The following is a 13,754-nucleotide window of genomic DNA, read 5'->3' on the forward strand; positions in this document are numbered from 1 at the left end:
TGTGAGCGAAACATGAAAGCTAAACCAGGTTTTTATGGCGCTTCCAATATCAGCATAAAAAGCAGAGATGCTTGCCTCGTGGTGGAAGTGAAAAAAACAGAACAAATAAAAAAAGTTGGTGCTTTAAAATTTCATGACAATCATCTAAGGCTGTGCTTTTTGAGATATTTCAATCTGCACCAAAGTGGTGGACTCAGTTGGCGGTACAGCCTCACCACAATGACTTCGAATAAGAACCAAAATCCACAACTTCAGAGACAAGGCATGGCTAAAAGTCTTCGCCGAAGTAAAAAGATCAGTTACACAGGTAGTAATAAAGTAAACAGAGAAGGCTCTGCAAATTGAGAAAGCTGAGGCAAAACCAGGTAACTGACCTACAGCAAAAACAAACTAGAAAACTATGTGAACACTGCTGGACCACTGACTGCAATCAACAATCTGGCAGAAAACTAAGGCAGCATATGCTGCTTAAATACACAATGATGCAATTAGACACAGGTGAAACACATTAGTGTTTGAGTACTTAGGATTGTTTTGTTGTACTTTTTATATTTTACATTTATATTTATTATTGAAACTTGCACCAAGGGAGTGGCACTCCAATTTCGTTGTACTCTGTACAATGACAATGAAGGCTATTCTATTCTATTCTATTCTATTCTATTCTAGTGCCGAGCAGGTAATTGTACAGGAAGGATAGAGAGGGCAGGAGGAAGGCGGGGTAAATGTGAGGAACAAATTATACACAGAATGAAGACAATGAAAAAATATGCAATAACAAGAAAAAAACAGAACATAGTGTAAATAGTGAGCTTAAAGCTTTCATAATAATAACAAGAAATATCCCTGCATTAGATCTACAAAACACACTGTTATCCATACTAGCGTGAAAAATCAAAAACATTTTTGTATCAGTGTGTCTCCACACATGGCCTTGCATCTATGCCTAAATTTGTTCAGGCATAAATACGCCTTTAACTGTGCATGTGTATCAGTATGCAATAAATTAATATGAATAATAACTCAGTGGATGCTAAATCATGCTTTACATGTGCCCATGTTAAACTGTGATCTCTGTGATTTTGTGCAAAAGGAGACTACTCGTGTGTATATGTGTCCATCTGTGTATGCATGTCTGGGTGGCAGACATGCATACACATGCATAGGCAATGCCACGAGATATTCAACAGGAGAGGTTTGTGAGTCAGCAAACCTGAGGCTTTCTGACTCACAAACCGACGACTGGTGGGTGGTGTTTGTGTAAGTGTGATGTTTATGCATGGGTGCGCAATCGGAGTGATGTGTGCGAAAAAGCTACATGTTCGTGTCCGACATGAGACTATGTGAAAGGGCAAGGGATGAGATTGATGATTAGAAATGACTGGATGTGTTAAATAATTGTCAAAATGTTTCGTCTTTCTTGCTCTGTGCACGTTATGCACCATAAGACTGATTGCAGTTGTATAAATACAAACTTTAAATCATTTCTCTCTTATCCGATGAGCGCCATATGTCCCCCACAAAGATTTGGTTCATGACCATGATTTACTGCCAAAATATAATCACAAGCCAAAACCTTTCATGAATTAAAACTAAATAGGTTATGGGCTAACCTATTTAGTTTTAATTCATGAAAGGTTTTGGCTTGTGATTGGGTTGGGCACCCAAGCTACAGGAAATTAGTGTGATGCTACAAAATAGGGTTATCGTGCCATGTCGAGATGCTTTTGCAGATCATCCTAAAAAGTTTCTTTTTGTAGATTAGCATACCTCTCGTAGAACATCACATGCTTATAGCCAAAGGAGATTAAGGACAGATGATATAGGGTAAAAGAAAGTATGGAAAAAAGGAAGAATCCACTTACGAAATAAACTAACAAATGAATGAGGAGGGGATAAAATAAAAACAGAATGCACAGTTAAAGAGAAAATAGGGGGTTGGGAAGGGGATAAAAGCAGCAGGACCTTGAAAGACGAAGAAGGAGGAAAACAGGGGAGCGTAAATATCTCCTAAAGCGATTTCTTCATATTTAGACAGACAGACAAACAAAGGAGTCAGCCTGCCAACTCTGCTTACCAGACTGATTCAGATTCACTGTCTGCTGCCGACTTCAATATGCTGCACAGATCAAGTGTTCCTAAACATTTCAAGTTGGGAAAATTCAAAACATATATCACTGCTGTAGGATCTGCTTTTGGGACCTTAACATCTGGATGATGAGCTAAATCTACTCTTTGACCTCAGTCACTTCTGTCTTAAGAAATGTAACCCTGAAACTGAAATAAGGCAGGAAACACACTTACACTTAAGCATATTATACTTGTATAATCTTCTTACAAGTTAATAAATATTGTTCTATAGTCACTGCATTTCAAGTCATTTCAGGTTTAAAGTTTAAAAAGAAGAAGAAGAGAGAAATCAATTGATTTATATTCCTTGTACTTCCTGGTGGTACTTTACACTGGCTAGCGTGCTCACTTAGTCTCAAGGGCAGCGGGCAATTTTTCAGGTCTTCGGATATCCATATCAATATTTCCTCTTCCGATTGTTTTTCACCTTTTACAAATGCAGACAAACAGAAAAGTGTGTTCGCTTGTATGCAAATAATGCCAGTAGCAATAGGAATTGGGCCAAAGGCTGCTATCAGCTCCAGGTTTTTGAAATGATCAATTTTCAGTGATAGAGTAGCTTTTTTGTTGTTGTTGTTGTTGTTGTTGTTGTTTTGTTTTCTTTGTGTTTGTTGAAGCCGCAAGTTAATCGAATTTTTATTGAATCTAATATTAAATAAAAAAGATTGGGCAAACAGTAAGCATTACTCCACTAAACTAATAAAAAAAGTGTGCTTGCATCTCCCAGTGAGATTTGTTCAAAACATCAGAGGAATTGGAAACAGAAGAGCAGAAGCTGAAGAGATCAGCATCGTAAAGTGTTACATTTTTTGCATTTAATTTCATTTTTTGTGTTAACACTTTATAATTTGCTACATATTAAATGTAAGCTGTTGGTAATCTGCTAAATGTAATGCAATTACAAATAAAGCTCATGTTGTCTCCTTTTCATATCTGGTACCTATGATTTCTGAGAAAAAAGTGAAGATTGATCTTAGATCATATTATTTATTTATTCATAGCTTGGATTTATTTTTCTTTTTGAATCAGATTTATTTTTTAAAAACTTTAATTATACAAATTCGTGAAAGAAAGCACTTTTTAAGACAGAAACTTCAAATCAGTTCTTCATTATGCAGACCTGACCCCAAACATGTGATTTGCTTATTAACAATGAGTGTACTTTGTTTTTAAAATGGATTCTTATCATTTATATCTGCAAATGGATCAGGTTAAAAACAGATTAAGGTTGTTTTACAGACATTCATTATCCTCAACTACTTTTTCTCTGCAGGTTCTTGTTATATCTGTTAGTATGCAGCATTGTGCGTCGCTAATCACAGTCAACACAAGCTGATGATTTTGGTTAGTAGGTAGTTGCCCGGTAACCTGATGGCATCACAATATACAATTGATGGCAATTTTGTGGTTATAAATTAGATGTTATTGTTTAATAATTTGCTGCTATAGATTTTTAAATGTTAAAACAGGTCATTAAAGCTGACATTATGATGTCTGATATAGACAAGACCCTGCAAGAAAAATGTGAAAAGTTTGGTTGCTCAATTCCTGATTGGAGTTGTTGTCCAAAAGGAACAAACACACAAAGATATTTTGAGAATTAAAATAAGATTAGAAAGCTAATATGAAATGACGGAGTCAACATCACTTGGGAAAATAGATGGATGAAATGCATTGCTCCAGAACTTGTTCTGAGCCAAACTATAGTGCAGTATTAAGGCTTGGCATGTTTACATTCTGGGATCCCGAGTAAGGCATATTTGTTTATATTTTAATCAGGTGGAATGAACTTGAGTGACTTGTTTTTTTTTAATTATACATTTGTAACTGATTTAGTGCCCATGTATTTATGATGAAGAAGAGTAGCCGTAATTTGATTAGTTTTGAAATGACTGACTCACAAAAGCAGCCGGTTTGACAGCAGTAAAGATCATCCAGTGAAAGGAAACTTTTGATGTTTGCTCTACAGAGGTTGTTTCGAGATGAGATTTAATCAAAGTTTGAGCAAACACTTTTATCCTCTGTTTCTCAGAGATTTGATTGACATTCACAGTAATTGCAAAATATGTTTACATCTAAGATTGCTGTGTATTAAAGTGCTTAGCATTACATAACTCTGAAGGGCAATCCAGCATGAAATCTAACCTCTTGTTTATTCACCTCAGTAACACAGTGAGGTTGCCATTTTAATTTGTTGGCAGTGGTTAAGTGTCCTGTGTTGAAATCACTGATTGTAGTATTTAGTTCAGAACTATGACATGAATGAATGTACGCGTCCATTCAGAGCACTGTAGTAACACTTCAATGCACGTGTACGCTATCCAGCTACTCTTAGTGCTCTGCGTGCAGCTGTACTTGTCAGTGTGAACACATCTATGCACACAAAATAGAATGTGTAAGTATAAAAGTATGCAAAGTATCTGAGGGATGGCAGGTTTTCTGCCAGATAAATTGCTTGTAAGATATAGCAAAACACCGGTGTATAGTATATGAACATTCAATTACACGGATGATAGCATTTCACACTAACCAGGCTTAAAGATCAGACAACTGGAAAACATAGAAATAGGAGTTCTTTAATGTCAGTGTGGAAATGCAAGTACATGCTGTGGAGAGAATATTTTGTGGTATGTTTAATACTGTCTATAATCTTTGTCAGAGGACCCACCAATCCACCATTCAGTGAAACAGCAATTTAACGAGTGTGCACCATTGCATCACTGCAACATGATGGATGGTTTGACAGGTGATGACAGATAACAGAGACACCACCCTTTTGTCACCCAATTATTGGGTTTAAATTTCTTCATTTTAGGAGAAATTTAAATTGTAACTGTCAAGACAACTTTATGATGTCACTTTAACACAGATGAGGTCAGTTGACATTGTTGCTGTAAAACCTTTTTTTTTTTGCAAAAAAACCATCTGAACTAGTATGGATGGAAATGTGTCGTTTGTATGATGAAAAATGTGGTGATCCGAGAAGAAGGACATGCTGAAATAAAGCTAATCCATTTACAATGCGACTCCAAGTAAATTCATGAACAGCAATGAATTTTTTCTTACCTCAGTAGTATCTAACTGAACAGTGGAATTTAAGGTCCCACCCTGGTAGTTGCACAGTGAAGCTCAGTACTATTAAACTAGTTTGCAAGGAACGCTACGCAGAGTCCAGAAAGTTTTCCCTTTATTTGAAAGTACATACCATCTCAGCTTCTCTTTGAAATCCACACATATTTTACTTGGCTTTTCCTCTCTTTTTCTTTAACATGCCTTTTCCTTTGGGCAAAGTAGCAGTTCACCGATCAATGATGTTTGCAGCAGATGTGAAAAGGTAGAGGTGTGTGGGTGTCAGAAAACTACACATATAACAACACCACATAAAATATACCTACTCGTTACCAGGTCTTACGATTACGAAAGAACAACATTCCAGGGTGGCCTTTTGTTGTGGGCAGTCTGAGGTACACCTGTGCACTACTCATGATGTCAGATCAGCATCCTGATGTGGCACACCTGTGAGGTGGGATGGATTATCTCAATATAGCAGATGTGCCCACTACCACACATTTGGACTGATTTGTGACCACTGTTTGGGAGGGATGGTTATATTGTGTATCTGGAATGAATTTTAGGTCTCTATGTCCATCCCATGGGGAATGGGAGCAGTAACAAAGGTGTTGCGTTTATATTTTTGTTGAGTGTAAAATGAACAACACATGACACATTACACATGACATATTTATTTAGCAAAAACTAGGCCAAAATAAAGAACTGCTGACTGAAAATCAGAGAATACCCCATGATTCACAAGCTTGTTAAAAAAAGTCATACAGAAAGTATGTGTAACATCCTTGCAGAAGAATTCTTGTCCACTCTTCTTTACAATGTTGCTCCAGTTCATTGAGGTTTGCAGCCATTCCTTTATGCACAGCTCTCTTAAGGTTCTTAAGGTGGAATGATGACCTTTAAACTGCCAGAAGTGTAATTTTTAATAGAGGCGATCACACTTGTTGATGAACATTTAATCAAGTGCATTTGATTATCAGCACCTTACTGCTGCTTACCCTCTTAATTCCTTTGGAAGCCATAAGGATATATTGTTTACACACATGCTTCTGCATTTTAGTGTAGCCTTTGTTGAATTAACAACGACTCGATATAATACTTAGAGAGCCCACAATAAGACAAAGCCAAAATCAAGCTGAGACTGCTAAAAATTGACTGTGTCATCCAAACACACATATGGCTATTTCCACTGTGCCATGCATCTCTATGTTGCTCCAAAATATAAATGCATCGCAAAATACAAATATAGGAATGTGATTTATTTTGAGAACGCCCAACAAATCTGCTCATATTTGAGTTAGAGTTGGTAAAACAATAGTAGCCATATATTCCAGAAATCTACTGAACCTTTTTTAATTAAAGGAAAGTGAATGTGTGGCATCTTCAGTAGAAGTGAACAGACAAAGAAGAAAAGGTAGAGACAGAATGATGCATGGGTCTTTTGTTGCAATTTGCTGAAATTAAAAAAGTATAAAATTACATATATCTTATACTTTAATATTAACCACGAGTTTTGTACCTAATTAAAAAATTATAATGATTTTGAAACAGAAAAACAATGCTATTCTGTCAGTACACAGTACCATCAGAAACAGCAAGACACTGTCACAAATTGTCCCTGATGCATCTTTTGGAGTGTGTGCACAATAGTTAGAAAAGCCATGCTATAGGAACGGGTGACTGTGGCTTGCGGTAAAAAGGTTTGAGCTTTGAGTGCTCAGCTAGAGCAGAAAAGTGCTATATGAGTACTAGTCCATTTACCAGTTTGGAAAATGCTGGTCAAATGGATTCTTTTAAAAGGGAACGACAGCCCAAAACAATCTATTTTCTTGTTCCACTAACACTTGTGCATACACGCACGTGCACATATGCACATACTCTAGAGGCCGTTTCCATTGAGTTGTCAGAATCGGTAAGAAACAGGTGGGGTTCAAGCCTGGATCATCTGAAGAGAGAAAATGAGGCATGACCCATGTGCTCTGCTTAATGACAGCAAAATCACGACCTTACCCTGCCCCTGCCTTCATCATTCTTTTCATCTTTCCTTGTTTCTAATTCTTCCCATCCTACATCTGTTCATTCCCCTTTTACTTTCCCCTCTCACTTCAGCACCCTTCGTCTCCTTTATCTCCTCTCACCCACTCCTGGCTGCCTCACTCACCCTCATTACCACCATTTTCCTCCCATTGGAGTGACTCAGCAGTTTTTTGACTGCCATCTCTCTCACTCATCTGGTTCTCGCTCGGGGCATCACATTCTCTCTCTGCGTGTGCAGAAAAATCTACTCTCAGAATCAGTTTTATTGGACATAATTAAATGCAATATTGCCAAAGCATGTTGCACAAAGTTTAGAGGCAAAATATAAGAACCTGGAATATAAGTTGTGCGCACAAAAAAAGAAAATTTAACATGTGGTAAGATTTAGTTAAATAATTTTGCAAAAGTATGGCTTCACAGAGGCTGTAGTCTGCCTTTACGAGTTTCAGATAGCAGAACTGACACGTTCTTTCTGGATGGTTTGTTTCCATGATGCCAGGTTTGTGTATCTTGAACAATCTCAATTGCCAGTGTGTAATGTCTCTCTCAGTCTCTGGCTGCTTATAGTATTCATTTAATCTGTCTCTCGGTATTATCTGCTCAGCTTATTATTGTTTTCACCTTGTGAATTTGTGCATGTGTGTGGGTGCCATTATGGCTAAATGCACTCTGGGCCAGCACAAAGGTGGTTTTAAACACTTTGGCAGGTTTTTATTTCTATTGGCAGATTTTGTCAACCTGATTTCCTTCCAACTGAGAAAGATACAGATAGTAAATGTGTACATGAAGGTCGGGTTTGATGATGGCTGTGGTCTGACCCATATCAACGTAGTGAAGTGTACCCTACTAATGGAGGCCAAGGGGGTCACTGGCCACCTCTCATTCATACACTCTTTATCTGGTGTATAAATATGAAATACTTCATGAGATTTAACTAAACCTTTACTGGGTAGTACCCTTTTCTCTCTGCCAACCTGGTACAACTAATCGCCACATGACCATATGCCCAACCCATCCTTAGTTGGGTGTTGGTTGCTTTGTTTCCTGCCTCACAACTATTCTATTTAAAATCTTGTTTCCATTAGATTTTATGATGATACTGATGAAGGCCACATGCTGAAAAGTGCTGGTCTAACAATAAGGTTGTTTCTTATACTAAAACTGTTGCTGGGATTCTTTGGGGTTTTTTGTTTTTGTTTTTGTTTTTTGCCAGAAACCCTTTTAGAGTTATTTGATTTACACCACCATCAGGCTCCCCGTGTCCTTAGGTGAACTTTGTTAACCTGTTTGGAAGCGTGCATTTTCAAAAGGGACAAATACTGTGAGCATAGCAGTCCATCAAAGACCACAAAGGGGCATCTCAGCAATGCACTCAGGTTCGATGCCCCTGAAAATTAGAATGGGTTAAAGAAAATCTCATATAACTGAGATATTTAGATGCTGTTGCTGTATGTTAAATGCACTTTTCTTTTTCTGTGGTTAATCCAGAGTGAATGTGGGCTACTGTGAGGCTGTGCATTGCCAAAGCAGCTGGTTGAGGGGACTCAACCTTCTACTTTTAGTGTCGCAGAGCTTGTGGGATCACAGGGTTAAAGTTTTTGCAGGAATTATATTGTTCTTTATTGAAAATGAAATTATGATTTGTTTGCCATTCACTGTTTGTTGTACTTTTCTTGGTACTTTTTCTATTCAGACCTTTTGATTTTTCAGTGTTGATCTGTAGCCAGGTTCAGGTGTTTGCTCAATCTCAGAATGAAAATATTGTTGTCTGGATAATATTAAATCCGTCTCTGGTGAGCCCACTTCCCTGATTTACAGTCAAGGCACAGCTCTGGCTGATTTTTTGCAGACAAAACCTTCCACGAATTGTCGTGAGACTGGGCTCTGTCTAGCCATATCTCTCTATCTCAACTCAGAACAGAAGCTTCTCCTGCTTTGTAACCATCTTTTTCCTCCTGTCTGTACTTCTCCTTTCTAACTCACAGATAAATCACTCATGTCTATCCCTCATCTGGATAAAAAAAACCACACAATGCTTGCTGCAGACTGAAGCCCTGGTGTTCCCTGCATCTCTCTAAAACATCAAATAACTGCCCCCTGTGCAGTGGACTTCATGTTCTCATTGGATTTTAGCTTCTCTTTTCCCTCGAACTATTATATTTTTCCTCCATATATCCCCTCTGTCTGTGACTCCTTCCCCCTTCTCTTCATTCCTCTGCTTCATCACCCCTTCTTCTTTTCATAGCCAGAGGGGCTGTCTCCATCCCAAGCTGTCTCCCTTCATCTTTCTCCTCCCTCCTCACATCAATATCCCTCAATCTCTCCTTCTCCCCGTAAATAGAGTGACCCTTCAGAGTGCTGTCGCCTCTCTGCCTCCAGACTCTTCACCATCTCTCTTACTCTCTCTCTCCTGTGGGTAAACATGACCCATGCTTCGATCATCCTCTTGTCATTTTGTCATTATTATGCCCTCTGAACTCCTCTTCATCTCTCTATATGTCCTCTCTCTTCGTTTCTTCGCTCCGTCTCTCTCCCTCTCCTCCCTTGGTTCATCTTATTCTCTTCTTCTCATCTCTCCAGCGATGACAAATACTTCACTCACTCTTTGGCTATCTCTCAAGAAAGCCGCCTCTCCTTCTTACTCCTTCAATCTGGTGTGTCATCTCGCTTTCTCCTTGAAGATGACATGGCTATCCCTCTGTCCTTTCATTTCCCCTAGAGAGAATGACCCACACATCGAAACCAAATACTCAAAAAGTACATATGCTTGTTAAATATCTTTCAAATAAGAGAGCTTCAGCTCTTCTGGGAATGTTGTTGCTAGGCCATAAGATCAGAACGGATGCTCCACTTCATCTCTCTTCGAGCCAGTGAAGTTCTCACACATAAAAAGAAGGGAAATTCTGTTTTATTGATCTTACCTTATGCACAGTATCTGTTGAAGCAATAAAAGGTCTTCCCAAACCTATGGGTGTAAGATTTCACTATTGTCCACTATTGTCTAAGATGTTATAGTAACACAGCACTCAGATTACTGGTAGTGGGCTTAATGTGAAACTGAACCAGTAGCTTAGAAATAAAGCGGTATTTTACCAGATGACGGGCTCTGTGGTAGTTTTACTTAGGTTGTGTATCTGAAGTGTTTTCCAATCAGCAGCGGCTTATGTATGAACCCAGCAGTATTAGAAAGGCTTGTTCAGATAATGGGTCAGCTGCCATAGGTGTAATGCTGATATAAAACATCAGGTTGTTCAATTTAAAACAGTTTCCAGAACATAAATGCTAAAATGACTTGGTTTCAGACAGGATCAACTGAGAGGCAGTACATGATAGGTAAGGAATCATACAAAGCTATTCAAGGGTATTCACATTTTTAAAAAAAAAATTTTTTTAAATCCATAAGATTAATCTATTAACCAAGGTCTTTAAAATAGTGAAGTAAAACGTTAAATTAGAGTGGCATAAAATATAGTTACACAATACACAAAGGCACTGACTGCAGGACAAGGGTTTATATATTGTGTAGATTTCACTGTATATCTTGAGACCCTATGTTATACTATACGGATAAAAGAACGAGGTGAGATTTGTATTTGTTAGTCCCAGAGATAGGAGATTCACAAGAAATAGCGCCGAGCCAGCCAGGAGTTGAACCTAGAATCTTCTGATCCGTAGTCAGACGCGTTATCCATTGCGCCACTGGCCCTACTGACGCACTGGCGAGGTGTGTTTTTTTTTTTTTTTTAGCTCAGCTGCAGGGGCGCGATAGAGTAGAGGGTTCAGGGTGTGGTGTCAGGAGAGGCTGACCCACACAGCTGTTCTCCATCACCTGGTCATGCTTTCCTTACTTCAGTAGGATGCCTGGACCCGACGGGGAAAGCTGCGCTACAAAGCAGCTGGAAAGCTAGACGAACAAGAAACAACTTGTAAATAAAATCATTCACGTGTCCCTAAAGCTGCGTGCTTCCGGTCATTTCTACCACAGTCACACTTCTTAATCTTTGAATTCAGGTATTTGCAGTCCCTTTGCCACAGGTGTATTAAATCAAACACCTAGGCATGCATTCTGCTTTTATAAACATTTGTGATAGAATGAGTTGTTCTTAATGGCCCACTGAAAGTGTGGTGCTGTAACAGCGTGCAGCTATTGTAACAAATGAGTTCGTGGAATTTCTTCCCTTCTAGATATCCACAATCAACTTTAACAGGTATTATTGCATAATGGACGCAGCTCAACCAGAAAGTGGCAGACCGCATAAAGTTACAGAGCGGGGTCACCGAATGCTGAGGTGTAGATTATGTAAAAGACTCAACAACTGCAGAGTTCCAAACCTCCTCTGGCATTAACATCTGCACAAATACTGTGTGCCAAGAGTTTCATGGCATCCAGTTTTCCATGGCAGAGCAGATCCTATAGGTGTGATGTGTAGTTGGTCCAGTCCATATATAGCCTATCTCACTGTCTCATTTCCACTCTTTGTAGTCTTACAAATATATAGGACTACTTTCCTTTAACTGGACATTATCCCTAAAATTAGAATGATGCTGAAAAATGCATTCATTCATTAATTCTAGCCTGAACAATTGTAATTCATTATTAGCAATTTTTTTTAATGTTCTTTAGAAAACCCTTCACTTAGTCCAAAATGCTGCAGAGTTTTCTTCCTCTTAAATTCAATTTTTTCCTTCCTACTATTGCAAAGCCCTTACTCAGGTGGCTCACTTAATACTGTAGGGTCTTTTATTTACAATATAAAGTGCTTTGAGGCAACTGTTGTTGTAAATTGGAGTTATATAAATAAACCTGAATTGAGTTTATCTGTCCCTGTCTGCTTTTGAAGAGATCAACCTCTTCTTACGATCTGTGACACTTTTATTTCAGCTTTCTATCCTCCACCCTTGTGAGACCTTGAGTTTTAGGTCAACAAGTCACAATTTCTTTTCTCCCATCCCTTTTTCACTCTTACCCACAAAATCATTACAGTACTTTCTCTCCTATTACATGTTCATCTTTTTGTCATTCTCTCTGGTATGACAAAGGCTGGCCCATACTTCAAGAACAATTTCATTCTCTTTATTCCTCCCTCTTACTCTTTCCCTCGCCTTTAACTCTTCTATAAAAACATTTTTTGTTCATTTTGTGTTCAGCCGGTCCTCCTCTTGTTGGTCACACCTCAAGCACCTCTTGTATTGCTGTAGTTGCCATCTTCTGTTCCCATTATCATATATTTCATCACACATTACCCATCCCTCCTTCACTGACCATCCACCATTTCTACATTACTCATTCCTGCTCTGCTTCCTATTGCCTCAGCTCTCCACAAGCCTGGACTGTCAGGATGAGTTATAGAGGGGATATGTGGTCAGCGGGGTTATGAATGATTCAAACAGCATTTGCTTGTTTTTTCATATTGTTGGACTAAAATCGTAACATTATCAATCTATAGGGGCGTGTTGTACTTCTTGTTTTTTGTTTTCTTGTAATGTTAACTTTCTTATTTGAGTTTTAAATGCAAGTTGCCCTTGGTGGCATAATATAATAATATGTGTAAATAATACTAAAGTGCTGTGTAAGTATTCCTGGAGCTACTTGCAGTCCCTCCACATTGTTTAATTTTGATAATTTAAATTTCTGTCCTCCTTAAGTAATGAATCTTGGCCCCTTAGCCGGTAACTGTGTTTGCTAAACAATACACAGATTCCCTGGGTGGATATTGTTGAATTAATGGCTGTTTTAAAAGAGAAAATAGTTTTTGCATCCATTCCTGTGAAAAGAAAATTCCAAAGAAAATCACTGTGAAAAAAGAAAGATTGCCTTAAGTTCTCAGAAGAAGAGCTGGTTCCAAAATCCTACGACCATATGGTATTTTTTTGACCTAATTGATGTCAGAATAAACCGAGTAAACAGCCTCTGGAAACTAGAATCCAGGACAATAAAATGAAAAACCCTAAAAGCTGTCGTGTCCCACCTTAATGAGTGAACATATGTTTGCAGGCCATACATGTAATTTTTAGGCCTGACTGAGATCACTATGACATCTGCAGCTTGCACTGCAATTGTGCTGGTGTGGGCTGCGTGTGTTTTTGTGTGCAATGAGCTTGATGTGTCAGGCATATGGGTGGGTTGTGCTTTGAAAAGTTGTAATTCTCCTAAATTACATGCACAAGTCTGAAATGTCTACTAACTTTGTGTAATTTTGCATTTTGCTGCTGCTAGGGTTTGATTTTTTCCTACCGAGTCAAAGAAGCATGTCTTGGCAACCAAACACTAGATAACTGTTGCTCTTGAGTGGTACGCTGAAAAACAAGTGAAAGTGCTACAGCCAAACTCTGTTGGTTTAAGAGGCATAAGGACAGGAAGAGAGGTTAAGTACAGTGTATGTATGTGTAATGGGTTACAATTGCCCTATTAGCCCAGTTATTTAGCTATCTGCTTCTCATCAAACCCCATTTACAGCATCATCTTCTCTCATCAGAGGAGCTAGATGTTAAAGCCGTGTGTGTAGATGAGCGCATTA

At 38.5% G+C, this 13,754-nt stretch overlaps 1 non-coding gene across 1 annotated transcript; it reads right to left on the reverse strand.

Annotated features, from left to right (window-relative positions):
- Positions 1-10,869: 10,869 nt before the first annotated feature.
- On the reverse strand, positions 10,870-10,942 carry trnar-acg (transfer RNA arginine (anticodon ACG)). The gene has a single exon. It is a non-coding gene; the product is annotated as a tRNA-Arg (tRNA).
- Positions 10,943-13,754: the final 2,812 nt, after the last annotated feature.

This window comes from Mchenga conophoros, linkage group LG16, assembly GCF_057382185.1.
Source record: "Mchenga conophoros isolate Kocher_MC1m ecotype Shallow Benthic linkage group LG16, M_conophoros_male_GT1.1, whole genome shotgun sequence".
In the NCBI taxonomy this organism is placed as follows: Eukaryota; Metazoa; Chordata; class Actinopteri; order Cichliformes; family Cichlidae; genus Mchenga; species Mchenga conophoros.